Source organism: Eurosta solidaginis, chromosome 4 (genome assembly GCF_040869045.1).
Source record: "Eurosta solidaginis isolate ZX-2024a chromosome 4, ASM4086904v1, whole genome shotgun sequence".
Classification (NCBI taxonomy): Eukaryota; Metazoa; Arthropoda; class Insecta; order Diptera; family Tephritidae; genus Eurosta; species Eurosta solidaginis.
In genome coordinates this window covers 254,134,802-254,152,561 of record NC_090322.1, presented here as the reverse complement: position 1 = coordinate 254,152,561, position 17,760 = coordinate 254,134,802, and positions in this window count along the sequence as shown.

Here is a 17,760-nt window from a genome sequence, read left to right as displayed (position 1 = left end):
TGTGTGTGAGGGTTTGTATGTATGTAGGCATATCACTAGCGCGGCAAGTACTGAGGCCAAATTTTTAGAAGTGAAATTTGATATAGTTTGTTAACACCATATTTTACGAATTTTTGTTTGTTGGATCAATTCGTGATTGATACGATAACAAACAATTTATATATGAGGAACTATAAATTAGTGTCAGTGTTAAGTTGTTGTTGAAACTGAAATAAGCGGTTGTGTAAGATGAGCTGCTATTTCCTAAACTATTATCAGCGGTCCTTAAATGATATAAGAAACTACATTTTTTTGCTAAGAAAAAACAGTTCTTTTGTTGTTTTAGCGGCCCCTTAATTTGCAAGATCATGGCGTTCAAAACGAGCTGAAGGACTTGACAATAATTGTTTGTCTTTTTCTTATTGTTGAGAAATTTTTATTCTCAAGTGAATTTTTTTAAATTAGAATAGAACTAAAGAAAATGTAAGACAACTGTTATAGCTGGTTGTCTAGATCTATTTCGGGTGCTACTAAACCGCAATTCTCATCAGCAACCTTTTGAAAACGCTGTACTAACTCTTCGGCTATAACACCGGCGATTTGTTGTCTTCTTAATTTCCATTTCTATTCCGATTTTTGCCAATGAAATTTTTCACAGCGCTACGACATCTGTCGAAGAAACATTGTTAGCCTAGGACTTGTTGTAAGGCAATGACACCATAGTGCCATTTTATAGGCAGTTTTTACCCCTTTCTCAGCGATATACTGACAAGTATTCCTGTTGTTTTATCGGCCGAATGGTTAGAACAGCGGGCGGGTTTGCTGGCGAGATTTGGGGTTTATAATTTGGCCGTTTGGCAACAAGCCAAGCCAGCTGTCAATGTCTCGCGGTACCTGAAGCCAATTGGGTGCACCAAGAGAGGTGAAGTCTTCCTCCACCTGCCTTTCCAAACTCAGTGGATGTCTCCCCTCCCTCTGCTACCAAACTAGGGTGTCGACAGAAATACTTTCTTGATTATTATACCTTCTCCGATACTCGCGGGCGGCATCACGTACAGGACCATACATCTTCCGGCAAACTTTTCTTTCGAATACTCCAAGACCCATCTCATCTTTTGTCGATGCCGTCCATGATTTCGAGCCATACATCCGGACAGGTATGATGAGCGACTTCTAGATCATGATTTTTGTTCGTCGAGAGAGGACTTTACTTTTCGATTTCCTACTTAGTACAAAGTAGCACTTGTTGGCAAGAGTTATTCTACGTTTGACTTCCAAGCTGACATTGTTTTTGCATTGAATGCTGGTTCCCAAATAGACGAATTCCTCCATATCCGTCAACAGTAACGTGACTGCCGAAGCGCGACTGCGCCGATTCCTTCTTGGACGACAGCAAATGCTACGTCTTGACCTTATTTACCGGAAGATCCACTATTTTTTGCTTCTTATTATTAGATTTTTTATTTCGAATGTGTAGCTGAGTGTACGAATTAAATTAGATATCTTTGCTTTAAAACCTCTAAAGCACACTTTATGAACCTATAGATCCGTATAAGAGTTGTGAGCTATGAAATATTCGTTGTCGGCCGCCGTGAGTCACAGTTGTTAGCCAAGCACTTTAAAAAATGCTTCCAAGATCGGTTCTCGGCTCAACAATGGTTTGGTATGTCCTTCGATTCGATTTCTGTCATGAAAAGCTTCTCAGCAAAATGTATCTACTTTAGCAGATGCCGTTAGTAGTCGGCAAGTGTCTGGGGCTTCCCGGCAAACTGAAAATTCACTTTTTTCTCGAAATTCAGTTAGTGTTCCATTCGATGTCTATAAATGTTAACCTTTCCCCAACATTTAAATTTACCCTGTAATATCCAACGCTCAGTACACAATTCCACATTTCTCAACCGAACAACCGCATTTGATATTATAAAAGAAAAAGTTCTTAAAGTTTGCAACTTTTGACAAACACTTCAAAAACCTTAAACCTGTTTTTCTCGAAAACAGCTGTTAGTGACTTTTTCGGTTATGATGGGAAGTCTCAAATGTAGGATCGCCAATTTGTAGAAAAATGGCGTGAGTCCCAACTACTCCTGAAGTGCGAGGTGCAAAATTCAGATGTAATTCTAGAAAAGTTTAGAAATAATGTAAAATTGAACCGATAAGCTGTCGTTAGTAAATCGATAACATGCTGATAACAAATTGGAAGTATTACAATAAGAAATCGATAATTTTTTAGTAACAAATCGATAGCTTTTTGCTAACAAATCGATAACAAGTTGATAAGAAATCGCTAACCCGCCCATAAAACTTCGTAGCACTCCGATAACAAATTGTTGGCTTTTCGGTTACAAATCAATAACTTTTTGATGACATATCGAGAAGTTTTCGATAACAAATTGATAGCAACGCCGTTAACGAATTTGCGAAACTTCAATTCGCTGATTTTTCGATAAGATATCGGTAAATTTCGAAAATTTTTCCGTAAGCAAAAATGTTTACACGTCCACAATTTCTTCCCCAATTGGAAGAGGAGTTCGGCCTCATCCTGATTGCAGATATACCACGTCAAAATATATTGTGATTATTATTGGATCGTTGTCACTTATTTGGCCCAGTAATTAAACAATAAACGTACACACATCTCTTACCATCACTTTAACGATCATTGACCAAAAAAAGCCGCCAGCTGAGATTGGCTAAAAAGAAAAAAAAATTTTTTAAATCTAAAGTATACATATATGAAAAAGAAATGTATCTTAACCGCAGATGGGCAAATGGCTAAGTGGATTGAATGAGCAAAGTCATGAGTCAGTCACGTCACACACACAGCGCATCAACGCTACTTCGGGCATATACGATGAGATTAGCGTAATTCGTACATGTATTGTAAAACTGGCATGATGCATCTATTTGAAGACATCATACTCTTTCTCTGACTGATTTACATATGGACTTCCTTATTAGTTTGAACCGTTCATTCATTAATCCAGGTATTCTTTTTCTGATTATCAATGTACTTGTATGTAGTAACCTTTGTACTGGTACACTTGATATGTATTGAATCCAGAAGGCCGAAATGGTCTATATATGTACATTTAGATATTGATATTTTATTTAGGGCGAGAAGAATATCTGTAACCAAGGAAATGAAATGCCCACTCAAATTATGTCAGAAAAGCTTATATGAGTTTAATTTACTCAAGCACCAAATAAACTTACCTCATCCCAACCACCTTTCACTAATGCTTTTGGCCTTTGGTTGAATCACCGTTGTAGGTACATTGCGTGTATTTGATGCGTCTGGTGTTGGCGTTTAACACCAACAGCGCCAAGAATCATCACAGACAGTAGGCGTTGACACTATGAGCTTTCATTCACAGTTAATCAAAAATTATGATTTTTTGTGTTACACCTATGTAATCGTGTTGTAAAATTATAAAATAAATGATAATAGAAACCTAACAAAGTGGATAAATTGTTGAATTATACTACAGTTTTGCCGACAAACTAATAAAATACTAAGCGAAGCTTTGGTAGCCCTCTCGCATAGTATACACTCGTATGTATGTATGTAGGTATATTGAATTAGGAATATGTAAATGAGTAATTACATATTCCTAATTCAATATACCTACATACATACATACGAGTGTATACTATGCGAGAGGGCTACCAAAGCTTCGCTTAGTTGATTATCTCGATTCCCATATTTTTAAGTCTACACTTCAAAATCTCTACTTGTGTATACTGCTGACGGCCTCTTCATGCATTTTCAGAACATACGGTCAGGTTCTAAGGTGCCACATCTCCACATGTTGTATCATGCAGTTCTGTAGCCCAATCAATTTCACCTTAACAAAGTAGAAGTTAAAAGTCTCTAAAAATTTTTGGTTTTGCATTTTTATTCACACGAAGCGCGCAACTTCAAACATTAATGCGGATTTTGGGAGACCCAAAACTTCTACTTTGTTAGACTGAAATTGACTGGGCTACAAAACTGCACACTTAAAAAATTTACGAAACTTTAAATTAATAACTAGAATTTTCCAAATTTTCGAAAAAAGTTTTTGAGACGGTTTTATTAAATATTTGGAAAAAAATTTAAACAACTCGACATTAGGACGGACAAGGCGATAGCTGTTTCGATTATATTGTAAAGAATTTTGGTAATTTCCGATAATTATGCACCTTCTGCTATCGTTCGAATCGCTGAAATGACGAAGAAATAACTCAAATATTCAGTAATGCAAAATCGTTTTCATTTAGACAAGTTTGGGAGTAGTACAATTATACTTCACTAATAGTGTGTTTAAATCAAACTGATTAGTTATTCCTCAGCTTACGCTGCTTTTATACTCTCTGTTGCCTCGTTCGCATATTTCTCCTAAGGTCTATACTTTTCACACCATTGTCTTCAGGAACAGTTTTATCTCATACTTGCTTATTTAGCTATATGCGTGTGGATGTGTGAGTAACAACTTCTGCTCTTAGCTGATGACTACATATGTTTATGTGAAATAATCTCTTCGCTTCGAGTTGCTGATTGTGTGTGTGGCATATTCTTCGTTGCCTTGCATATAAGTGTGGCGGCTTGCTGTTTTTGTTGTTGTGCTTATTTACTAGCATCATAAAAAAAAATGTAAGGCGCGATAGCCTCCGAAGAGATTTTAGGCCAAGCTTCTCTTCCAATTTGCGTAGTGCTCCTTTAAATTTTTCCTACAAATTGACGGGACGGGACCTACTTGCTTTATGCCCACTCCGAACGGCATCTGCAAGGCAGATGGGTTTTCACTGCGTGCTTTTCGAGCTTTTCGTGGCAGAAATACTCGGAATGCTTGCCAAACACTGCCGAGGGACGACCCCGCTTAGAAAATTTTCTTCTAATTGAAAAAACTTGTTTCTAAAATTTTGATGTTGCATCATAGTGATGCTAATATTCTATTCTTCCAATATCTTGTAAATCTGTAAATCTTGCTTTTTCTACTGGGAGTGGGATTTGAACCTGCACTCCTGCGATGATCAGATTGGTTTGGACATTTTTAGTTACGAAATTCATAGAAGGTTTTTTCTGAAAGTATCCTAAATACAAAATGGAGAATTTAACTACCGAAATTTGGTAAAAATTTCCTCTGCTGTTTTCGTGTTCGCTGCTGTAGGAGTTGTTGTGCAGTCGTCTGCAAAACGAAACCAGTGGTGCCTTCTTCTTGCGTGCCGGCTGCTCAGATAATTTGCGGTACTCCATTTTGGACTCTTGAAATAGCGTGTTATGGATAACTTTGTCAACAGTATTTGAGACATCGCCACAGGAACCTCCCTGGTGTGGTTTTAGAAAAACCCCAAAGAGTTAAAAAAATCTAAAAATAGAAAATTGTAGACATCTCTGGTTTTAACACAAAAAATTTGGCAAGTTTAAACTGTTTGATTTGGTTTTAAAAAAAGAAATATCCACATGTCTATTTTTATATTTTTTAAAACTTTTTGTGTTGTTCTAAAACCAGAAGTGTTACAAACATGGCTTAACTATATGTTGGCTCATCTCATAAGCGGGAGTCATTGGTGCCGTATGACGTATCGTTGTAGTCGTATCCCTAACTTAATCAGCTGTTTTATCGTTACGATGGTAAACCAAGAACCAATTGGTTGGCTACGATACTGTTACGACCTTAGCGGCACCAATAATCGATTGCATTGATTCCCATAACGTTGGTCGAATCAGCTGTTATGAGGTTACCGATACGGTCACCGATAAAGCACCAATGTCTGCAGCTATAAGCTGATTTTATTTTTATTTTTTTCACTGGAAGAGAGATTGTCAAAAGGAGATGGCAAACGCAAAATGCAACCAACACATTCACAATATTTTCTTACACACACAAGAACTGCAACGTTTTATGCTTTCATTCCATTCCATTGGCCTAACACCAACACAACGAAGGTATTTTGTTGCTGTAGAGATGGGCCAACCATATAGTTGAACCAATGTTACAAGGATCTAAAAATACAAAAAGTTCAATTGTAAAGAGTTCTACAAGTCGTAGATTTTTTATAATCACGTTTTGTTCTAGATATGAACGGTCGGCGGAAAACAGGGAATGTATTCGTATTAAGAGTGAATAAAAGAAAAAACCGTAAAAGTGCGATAAAAGAAGTAAGGGAAATTGAAAGGGTGTTATAGTTTTTCCCATTCAAACCAGGACCATTTTTTACCATATAGTGTGGCAATTTAAATTGAGGTTATGTTGCGAATAGGGAACAGAGTTGCATTGCATCAATATACCTTAAATCTTTGTATCAACATTGAAGATAAATGTAGAAAGAATAACTAAATATCTGAATATAAGCAAACTTTTTCTCTTAATTACTGCAAACAAAGTGCCCTTAATGCTATAAAATTATCATAGTTTATGACTGTTTAAAACTTTAACTTGAATTTCTTTAATGATTTTCGTAATATGGCCATTAGTGATGCTTGTGTGTGTATGTGCTAATTTTGAGCGATCAGCTGTTAGTTGCGCTACTTGGTAAGTATTAAATATTAGCATAGACTTAACTTGCCTTGGCGTAAACTTGGCAACTTAGCCACGATTATACTCCACTTAGCGCATATAATCTGGCATCATAATCAATAAATGTCAATTTGTATGACAAAATGTCAAAATGAAATGGAAACAAACAAATGGCATCTCAAAATGTAAACGTAACTTAGAACTTACATAGAAAATCAAAATTCAACAGACTTCCAAGTCAAGTGTTGCTAAGTTTTGAGTAATCAGTAACAGCAATGTTCATTTAATAGAACTGTAAGTGACAGTTCTCAAGTCAAGTCAAGTCTATGCTAAGTATGAGTAATGGGCCCTTTACAATGACAAGGACACTTCGATTAATGCAATAAAACAGGGACTTATTGTTTTTTCCATAAGAAGAACCTCCCCCTTTACTACGAGTGCATATCAACTGAGAGACACCTTTGGCCGTGTGAATTGCTACAAGGATCTTTTCGAAACGATATCAATGCAATTTTGGGAAAATTTCGGGAACACTTATGGATTGTTTTTGAAATTTCCTCGAGACTATTTGGGAGAGTTAAGGATAACTTTGTAACTATTTTCCGAATTATTTCGAAACCATTCAAGGACTATTAGTGGGTCAATTTGGTACTACTTCCAGAATCTTTCGGGACCAATTTGGAGCAACTTCAGGACCACTTTGGATTTGGGTTTGGGATCATTGCCGTATAGTTCCTAAATTGTTGTAACTACTTTCTGTGCATTTTTGGTAACATTAATTTCAGTAAATAATGAACCAACTTTATTCCGACTGGATGTGTCTGGATTCAAAAACATATCCATATATGTATTTTTCTTGTTTGAAATGATCCTGTAACTATCCCGAAATGGTTTGTAAACATTCTCGGAATGATACTGAGGTTATTTCAAAGTGATATGTAAAATAATCGCAAAGTGAGCCTAAAATTGTTTTAAATGGGTACTGTTATATAACTTAGTAAATTTATTTAGAAAAATTTGGCAAATATTGAATATAAGCCTTATTTTGAGTTGTTCGTCTTCATTTGAATCGACAGTTCCAAAAGTCACGGTTGTTACACAATTTCGAAGGGTTTTTATTATTACTATTTTTGGACATAATTTAAGATACCCCATCTAAGCAAATTTTTGTTAGTCCCCTCCTACCTATATGTATGCGTTTAGTGTGCAAATAGTTATTTGATCGGTGGTTCTTACGGCGGCTGATCTAATAATACATTTTTTTTGCTTGTGAAGAATAACTAAATCAACGTAACTGCTTTAAAGAAAGAAACAGGTTGCTAAGCGTCATTATCTATTTGTTAATTTGTTTTGTTAAATTTCCATTCATTCATTCTTTGTTTGCTAAATATTTTAGTCAAATTTATTGGTTGTAGTAAATACGTATTTTAAAAAATCTTTCGCGCGTGTTGGCAAATGTGAAGTGTTGGCCGGACCGAGTTGAACGTACCTTTTATGCACTTAATTATTCATGGAAATATTTAGCGTTTTTTTTACTAATAATACATACACATACATATGTATGTATTTATTTATAAACATTTACGGAATGACACTATTAATATTAATTGATCTATACTCATTGTCTTAATGTTAAGGCTTTCTCTGCAAATAAGAGCATAATGATAAAATGGAAATTGATTAAACGATATTGGCCTATCTAAACAAAATACGTCAGTGAATTTTCAGTTGTATCGAAACGTATTTTCCTTTACCTTACATTGTTATGGTTAAATATGGTTTTGAATTAATTTGACTGTCAGAATCTTAAATATTTTCCTAATTATATATGTAGGCAGGGCCGTAAAAGAGAAAATCCGGGCCCGGTACTAAAAAAGTCACGGGCCCCTTATAAAAAATCTACTAATACATTTGATTAATTTGAATTAATGACGTCTCCTTCATGAATCATTATTGATGGGTTACATCAAAAAAATGTTTGCCACATCAGCTAAATGATTTTTGGACTAAGAGCTCAAAATAAAATTAATGCAGAATATTTACTATTTATACTATTTTATTGTAACGCAGAAATAAAATTCTCTTTTAACAGTCACATATTATTTCAAATAATCTTTTCTAGTTATTTGGAAACATTTTAATACATTTATGATAAATTTAATGATGATTACAAATTTTAATTTTTCAATATAGAAGGTGTGGCTTTTCTTGCTTTTTGCGCTGCAATTTTTTTATAATAATATCATAATTTAACTGTGTTGCCAAACCGGATTCAACACAAAGCGTGGCAATTCCTAAAACCGGCTCTTGAGGTGAACACCATTGAAAGTTTTTGATTGTTGAAAGGACGCTGAAGGAACGTTCTGCACTAGCTACAGTGACAGGTATAGTGCAAAAATACATAAAGCAACACAAATGTTGGGGAAAATTGTATACAGAATTTGAAAATATGTAGATGGCATTTAGCAATTCCAATGGTGACACACCTTTATCAAAATTTGCTTCGTAAATGTGTTTCAAGTGAATTATTTCGCATTCTAAGCTTTGAGAAACGTCCGACTCGTATTTTTCGACAAATTTTGCTGCACTCGCTCGGACCGTAGTTTCATCCATGTCTTCAAATTGCCACAAAAAGAAAACGTCTCGTTCACATTTCTCATAGCTGCAAATCGTTCAGTAATGCTAGTGATTACCGAATCAACGATCACCAGGAACGTATTGTTTTTAGAATCAGACTCTGGATCATCGGAAATCATCTCATTTCCATTATCTTCAAAACGTCTTTCGGGTTTTCGAGATGTTCAATTGAATAGCAACTGTTTTGCATTCGTTTAAAATTCTTTCCCATTTGTGCGTGATCAACTTCAAATCAGCTAATAAGGCATCAAGATGTCGGACCTCAACATCTATGGTGTTGTCAGTATTTTGAACCAAATTTTGAACCAATTAAGGACAGCAAGATACATTGAGAATGCCGGTAACATCTCCGTATGCTTGCGCAGTTTAATTTGGCTTTTGGCTGAAAGACTATGAAGAGAGTTCGGTAAATTTTTTTTTAGGATGTCCCATTCTTATGGAGTGCTGCTGAAAATAGTAAAACATTTTTGTACAACTCCAAAGAAAGTAATTGCAGCCGTACAACATTCTGCAGCATCAACACCACATAAATTCAGACTGTGGGTTGCATACGGCGAGTAATCAGCATTCGAGTTTTTGTCGAGAATTTGACGTAGAGCTCCGTTGTAAGCTCCTTTCATATTGGCGCCGTTATCGTACGCTTATGCACGACAATATTTTAATGGGTGTCTACCTAGAGTATGGCAAATTAGATCAGCGATTTTCTGACCGGTTTTTGGTTACAATTCACGAAAGCCAAAAACCGTTCTTGAATTGTAAAATTTGTTGCTTTGGAATTGAAATGGAGTTAGCGCAAAATGAACGTAGTCAACGTGACTAGCATAGGCATAGCATCAACGATAATAGCAAAATACTTGGCTTTCTTGCTTTGATCTAATATAGTTTCCCTGACGTGCTTTGCACAAATTTCTATAAACTCGTTCTGAATGTCTGGGAGAGATAGTGAACTTGTAAACGTTTGTGCCGCTGTTGTGAAAACCTACCTTTCTCCAAATGATCTCCAAGTATCGGATCATAATGGCTTATGAGATGTTAGATGCCCAAAAAAATGACCATTGTTTCGTTCACCAAGATATATACTTTCGCCTTTGAAATCTAGGCCTCTTTCACTCAATAATAAAATAGTCTCCAAAATTCTATATAAAATTTCTTTCCACTTTTGAGTTTCAGTGATTAGCTGTTCATTGATGAATGTATCTATTGTAGCCTCCTTTTGAATTAGATTTTGTAAAGATCGCCATTGAATATAACATTTAATGTGATCTTGAGTATTTTCGTATGATGGCAGTTTATCGTATAGCTTCTTCTATACCTAGAATTTCGATTATCCGCAGAACAAATTTTAGGTCGATTTAAAGTATTGGTGCTTAACAGACCACATAGTAGGCAATACAAAGCATTGCTACTGGAACTCCACACTAACCAGTCACGCTCCACTTTCTCTCCATTTGGCAAGATTTTGTTTAACAACGAGGTAGGAAATGCCTTGCCATGACAATCACGAGGAAAAATAAGAGGACACTTTTGATGACATCGACGAATCATTTCGTTGCCTTCTTCAGATCGCAAAAACTCATTATTCGCAGTACCGATATCGGAGTCGTTTAAATAATCTAGACTTTGCTACAGAGTTGGTGTTATTGTTGGAAGACTTTTTGAAGATGAACCTTCATCAGTTTCACCACGGAAACTTTACAATTTCGGATTCATGTAAACATACATTTTTGTTTGATGTTTTTATTGTCACCTCGCCGTTCGAAGGCCCTGAAAAAAAATCATTATCAATATTCGTTGCTTTTGAGATTCGGCTTAAAATTTGCACATGAAAGTCTCCATTCCATTCGCCTAACACCAACAGGCAGATTGCTGTAGAGATGAGCCAACCATAAAGTTCAACCATGATATGTAGGTAGTTAGTTAAAGGAGAAGGAATCGACTGCTGAGTGGAATATCACACTGTTTGAGCTACCGCGGCATGCCCTTTCAAAAACGCCTTAAACCAAGAAACCTTTGAAAATATCCTATTTCAGAAATTGTTTAAAGAATGCCCTATTTCAGAATTTGTTTCATAAACATCCCATCTGAACAGAAATTCAATATGTTTTGCGGTTTTTAGAGCGTTTAGGAAAAAAATATTGAGATAGGGCCGAATTCGGGGATGGTACCTACATTTTTGAAACAAATCCTAAAATATCGTGTTTTCGGACTGGCTCCTGAAAAGCGGTGATTTTCCTCTCAGGAGTTGACTTTGATTTTCACATACTGATGATCCTCTCCAGCTCTATAAATACTTGAAGTGACAAGAAACTTATCGAGCTAGTTTTTATCAGGGACTCTTCTGTTTACGACGCTGTTTACACACAAAAAGTTTTGTTGCTGATTATCGGCAAATTCTATTTTAGATTTGCGTATCATATTTACACAAGGTGACTCTTACCATGCCACAATTTGACATTTTATTTCAATTCTTTCTAAATTTTTTATTTATTTATTGAAAGCTTTAAAAATTAATATGAAATATTAGAAAATTCAAATAAAATTATAAGAATGTGTGTTTAAAATCAAAAAAAACAGTTCCTTTATAAAAAATAATAAAAAAAAAAACAGAAGAAAAACAGCACAAAGCAACTCGCCGAACACAAGAAGCTGGGTGCGCGACCGCTTTTCTCGTCACCCCTTTTTCGACAAGAAACGAGTTCGAGCAACAAAAATATTTAAGCCTAAAAAACGTCTACCCTTTGTTAGGGCATATCCTCTTCGGTCGGCCACGATTTATTTTTTTTTTAAGTTTTTACGCAATACCTATAAAATTTGAAAATCAATTTAAGAATAAAAGAAAATCAAGAACTAAACAAAATAAAATATTTAGGGCATCATTCTCTATTGCAAACGATAGCTCAGACGAACGAATCGTCTCTTAACAACTTCGCCTAGCATGGTAATTATACAAAAAATGGAGGTAGTTCCATTTAGTGCGACGTTAGCCACTTAACTTTTGCGAGGGCAATGACAATTTCACCAAAAACAAGCTACCAGATTGAAAAATGTTACGAATTTTTCTAATTTTGATGGATTTAATATTAACGAATACGACTAAATCACTTTCATAGTCATTTTAAATAAAAAAGAAAAAAAATGAGCCCCATGCCTTGGAAATATTTTAATACGAAATATCAGCCTAGAAAAGAAGGTTTTTAATACTTTACGCTTTAGGAGGGAATTGTTACAACTATTTTTTTTGGGAGAACATTACCCTGTAGCTCTGCAGGGTAGCCACTAGTTATTGCCCGTTGTACCAGGGGTCACCTTGGGGCAGGCCCCAAGTGCAGACTTTGGATGTACACTTTTTCTGAACATGCCTTGAGAAATATCCACTGTAGGGCATGATAATAGGGCATGCTAGAACAACCGGATTTTTCGTGTATTTTTTTTTTCTGTCCGGGGGTCAAGCTGCCATAAAGATATGAGTCATTACACACTATTTTTCAATGAAATTACATGTTTTACTGTATTCTAAATCTATATATATGCACATAAATCGTGCTAAAGCATATTATTATTGTCTCAGATGACCATTGCGTTTTCATCCTAAAGGAAATTTCCATCTTCAAAACCACAATTTCGCAACAAACATTATGAAACTTCAAAAATCCCCAAATACGTCAAAAAATTCTGAGTGGAACTACCTTCTTTTTTGTATCATGAGCATGGTATTCTTTGTACTTTCATCATCTGACAATTGCTGAGGCCTTCCTCTTTGAGATAACGTAAGAAACGAACGAAAGTGATACTATTGCTAGACGAAGATGCTAAGAGGCGATTCATTCGTCTGAGCTATTATTCCCAATCAGCGTTGCCATATATTTTTTTCCAAGTCGTCAGACGCCGCCCAAAAAATCGTCATGGCTATGGCAACAACCAATACCAACCAAAGTTGAGTTAGGATGAAGTTGGATTATTACCAGAGGACGTACGATTGTATTCACCGGAAACTAAAATGAGATCGCCGGATTTCATTCAGCAATATTAAGTTTATAAGCGCTTTTCTGAAAATTGTCTTTGATTGTTATTTTTTGTTGCCACATACAACATATAAAATCGTTTTCAATTCATTTCGTTTTATTTTGTAAATAACAAAAACGTCTTAAAAGATATACATATTTTGTATTACGAACAAAATGTACTCGTTTTCAGTCATTTTAACAATAACTTTTTTTTTGTTGTTTTCTTTGAGCTCGAATCGAACCTCCTATATCATTTTAGATTCTTAGTTATACTTTTCGCGTTCATTTATTTAGCATATTTATTTGCGTTTCAATATTATGACAGGAAAAGTTATTCAATTTTAAATAATCTTTGGCTAGCAATATTCCTTTTAATGTATCAGTTTCCAGACGGTTTCGGATCTTTGTTTTGTTTAAATTTATTTTAGAAAAAATTCGTTCTACATTCGCTGAAGAGTTTGGCAAGCACATTCGATCTGCAACGATTGCACATAAATTAGAAAAGGCGTATGTAAAGTCAGCTATTTTGATAGTAGAAGTAGTTTTCAAAAAAACTTTTGGAGGAACCTTAGAAATATCTTCAAAAAAGAGGAACTGCGGCATTTGTTTTATTTCTTTCGTCCTTCCATAACTTTTCGCAAAAGGAGCAAATTGCTCCGTCTGGAGGTATCTCAACAAAATCCTCTGGGTTCGATTCTGCGTAGACGACGCTTCTTACTTCAGAGTCACTGGTTAATTCTTCACCTTCAGCTTTTCTAGCTTTCGCTGCTGGTTTTTTAAAGGTTCCTTTTTTTTAATTTTTGGCTTCACTTTTTCCCGGATCTTCCGAAAGCTTTCTTCCAACTGATTCTTATATGGTGATTTTGTTAATACTGTGGCTTTTGACTTTCTTCCTCTTCCGGTAGCAACTGGCTTTCTAATCTTTGGCAATGGTAAAATCTGCCACGGTGAAACGACTCCTTTACTGGTTGATGCCACAGGTTCAGGAGAAGTCACCCGATTTGTATTAGATGTCGGTGAAGTAAGAGTACGTCTAGTCTCCGAAGTTGCATTATTTTGCTCGAAAACTTCAGAGTTTTCGGCAGTTACGTGCTCATACATATCATTTTCAGCAATATAGTCTGCATCAGTAAAGATATTTCGATCGAATGGGTATATACCTGTACATCTGAAATCGTTAACTGCAACCTGGCCAGTCTGAGCCTTATAATACGCTTTGGAAAATAGACCAACTAAATCGAATTGAGTAACTTTTCGTCCATTTTCTTTCATAAAACACTTCAATTCGTTACTGTAATAAGTCTTGAGTGGGCTCATGAATGCTCTGTCTAGCGGTTGCATTTTATGAGTGGAATGTCCATCTAAAATCAACGTTACTGGATCTTCTTTCGTTGGTTTTGTGAATTCGAGAAAATGAAGAAACCATTGTGAATATGTCAAGAAGCTGCACCCAACCTGATAAGTGGCAAGAAGATCGAGAGCCAGGTGGCGCATTTTTCATGAGCTGATCGTTGTGATTTTTTCTAGGAAAAGTGAAGTAAGGGGCACAAAATTTCCAGAAACACTCATGCTACTTATTACAATATATTTTTTACCTTTCTTTCCAATGAATTTTGAAAATTTGGTTTGCACGACAGAAAGCCCCGTCTCATCTACATTATAAATGTGAGTGGCTGAAAATTTATGCTTCTCAAACTCTTCCTCAAGCGTCGTCAATCTGTCAACGCTGTTCCCAATAGAGAATGCGGCCCTTAAATTTGTTTTTGTTTAAGAAAAAAAATATGTAAAAATTATCGTTTTGTTACAAAAAGTATATCGATTTGCTACCAAAATGTTTTGGATTTGTTATCGGCGCGTAATTGATTTGATATCGAGGACTCATCGGTTTGCTATGAAATAGATACCGATAAAACTTAGACTAAGCTAAAACCTGAGCAAAATATAACGACTGCTATGCTTATTAAAGTGGCTAGTAGTGGGGACCTTATACTGTAGAAGCGAAAGGACACTATTTTCCAGACTGCTAGAGAAGGTTGTGATCACATTCCTTACTTGTGATGGTGACTATTAATAATATTAATTGTGGGATTGTTGCTTGATTCTGATGATGTCCCAGTTTAAGATTGGATTTCAATGGGTATTTGAACGCGCGGTGGAGTTGACGAGCAACCGGATTTTATTATCCATAAAGTGGAAAATATTTAAGGTATGTCTCTCGCCGGTGATTTACACTTGATTTGATGACCTTTCTTAACTTAACTTAGTAATAAGAATCAAATTTATATTACTGCTAACAAGCCTCTTTTTTTCTTCCGTTCTCTTCCCCATTTTACATTTCCTTTCGTTTTCTTCCCTTGCTTTGCTTTAATTGCTACCTGATTTCGCTCATATTAAGTCTATCATTTAAATTTGTTCCCATATTAAGCAACAGTTTGAATAACAGCGCAAAATGGCGGTAAAAAACGGCCATCTTTGCCCAAAGGGTTGATGGACTACGATACATTTTTGAAGGAGATGAACTGATCGTATATTCGCGGACCATTTTGTGACTACTTCGGCACCGAAGTCTACCCGAAAGGATCCTCACCCAGTGGGAAAAAGTAATGCAAAGTAATCGAAAAAAAGTCTGAAGTGATCCTGTAACTGTAGGAAAAAGGTTTGAAATATTCTTGAAATTATCCTGAAGTTGTCCCGAAATGATGCCAAAATAATCCGAAAGCGATTCCGAAATTGTTCCGATATAAATTCGAAATGATTCTGAATTCATCCTGAAATGGTGCCGAAGCAGTCCCAAAATGATGCAAAAATATACGATACAGTTGCATCCCTTTCAAAATTTTATTGAATTATTTTCCCCATAAAGTAAGCAAATGTTTTGACACAATAAAAACTAATTGCTTTTCACATTGTAAGCAATGAAAATTATTCAAATTTACTAAATTTAAACTTTTAGTAAATAATAAAACAAATTAAATATATGTACACACATTACATTAAAACTTAAAAAATACTTTGATTATTTTGGTGCGAATGCAAAAATAAAATAGCATCCATATTTTCGCCAATCAAATTTGTAAGTCGTTGTTCTAAAACTCGTTTTGTTAAACTAAAACAATTCCCACTTGCAGCACTCGATGCTGGAATACATAAAATTTTGCGTGCCAATTTAGCCATCAATGGAAAACCATCCCCATGACCACGCCACCAATTCCAAATATTATTTTCCACAAAACATGAATTTTTGTACATCTCCATCTGTATACAAATTTGACTCTCACTATTGACATTAGTCACTTGCGTATTAATATCTTTATATTGTGAAAGTAAGTCATCAGCATCGAAATTCTTTGCCCCATACAGGTGCTCAGTTTCAGTGTCCTGCGTGGAAATTGCTGAAAATGTAGCCTGTGAGATTTTTAACAATTCCGCTTTGACTAAATCATAAACCTCATCACGTTCCGATTCGCTTAAATAACGCATTTGTTTATATTGCGGCCATAAAAATGCAGCAATTTTATGAATTTTATCTGGACGAAATTTTTCATCGATAAAATTATCCAAACAGTTTGTGAGTATTGTTTTGATTTCATTATTACTTTCCGAATTTTGCAATTTTAAAAGTTTTGCTTTAAGTATATGCATATGCAGTAAAACGAGATGTATTGTAGGATTTTTCTTATTTTCTAGTACAACTAAAAGATTTTTGAATGGCTCCAAAATATTCATTAATTTGTCTAACATTTGCTTTTCAAATTGGTTTATGCGATGTGTTTGCTCCGATTTCTTGAAAATATCTTCAATAACTTTCAACTGCTTGCTGAAACACCACAACATTTCAAATTTAGGGTTCCATCTTGTAGGAGTTTCCTGTTTTGTAGTACTTTCAAATATTTCAAATCTTCCCATTTGTTTTAGATTTGCCATAATATACTGGGATTTTTTTATCAATTCCATAACATCAGGAGCATCATATTCAAGTATTTCTTTATCAAATGCGTGTTCTAAGATATTGTTTAGTATATTTGATAGACAGTTGTTTAATTTAGAGTAATGTTTTAGCGCCTTTTTGATATTTGTGTTTGAACCAGTAGTAAATGTAATATTTTTGAATAAATTTCCATCTAAGTTCAATTCTTCGAACTTGCATTCTATGGCGTTAATAATATTTCGGGGGTTTTCCTCCGAAGCAATTTCATTGTCATCGCAATACTCGAATTCGGTGGTGAATAAAATCCGGCTGAAAAAAAAAAATTTGTATTCGTTTGTTTGATTCGTGAAATAAAACAGACTCCTTAAAGAACGTGCAAAATAGTACCGAAGCGATTGCCTAAAAATGTCAAAGCAGCTCAAAAAACAATTCACAGATAAATTTAAAATATTGACCCAACATTGTTTCGTTATGTTTTGTTTTTTTTTTCCTACAGGGTAGAAACTTGTCTCCTAATTAAAGTTGTTAACTGGTTAAGAGCCATTTTCGCTTTATTTAGTTGAGTTAGTATTTAACAAGAGGATAGCAATACTCCAGATAGCTTCATTTGACATGTTTGGTTTCACCAACCAACACATGGTGACAAATTGACAGTTAAATCGATAATTTTGAATATATTGAAGAACAAGTCGCTTAAATCTATTGTGAATAC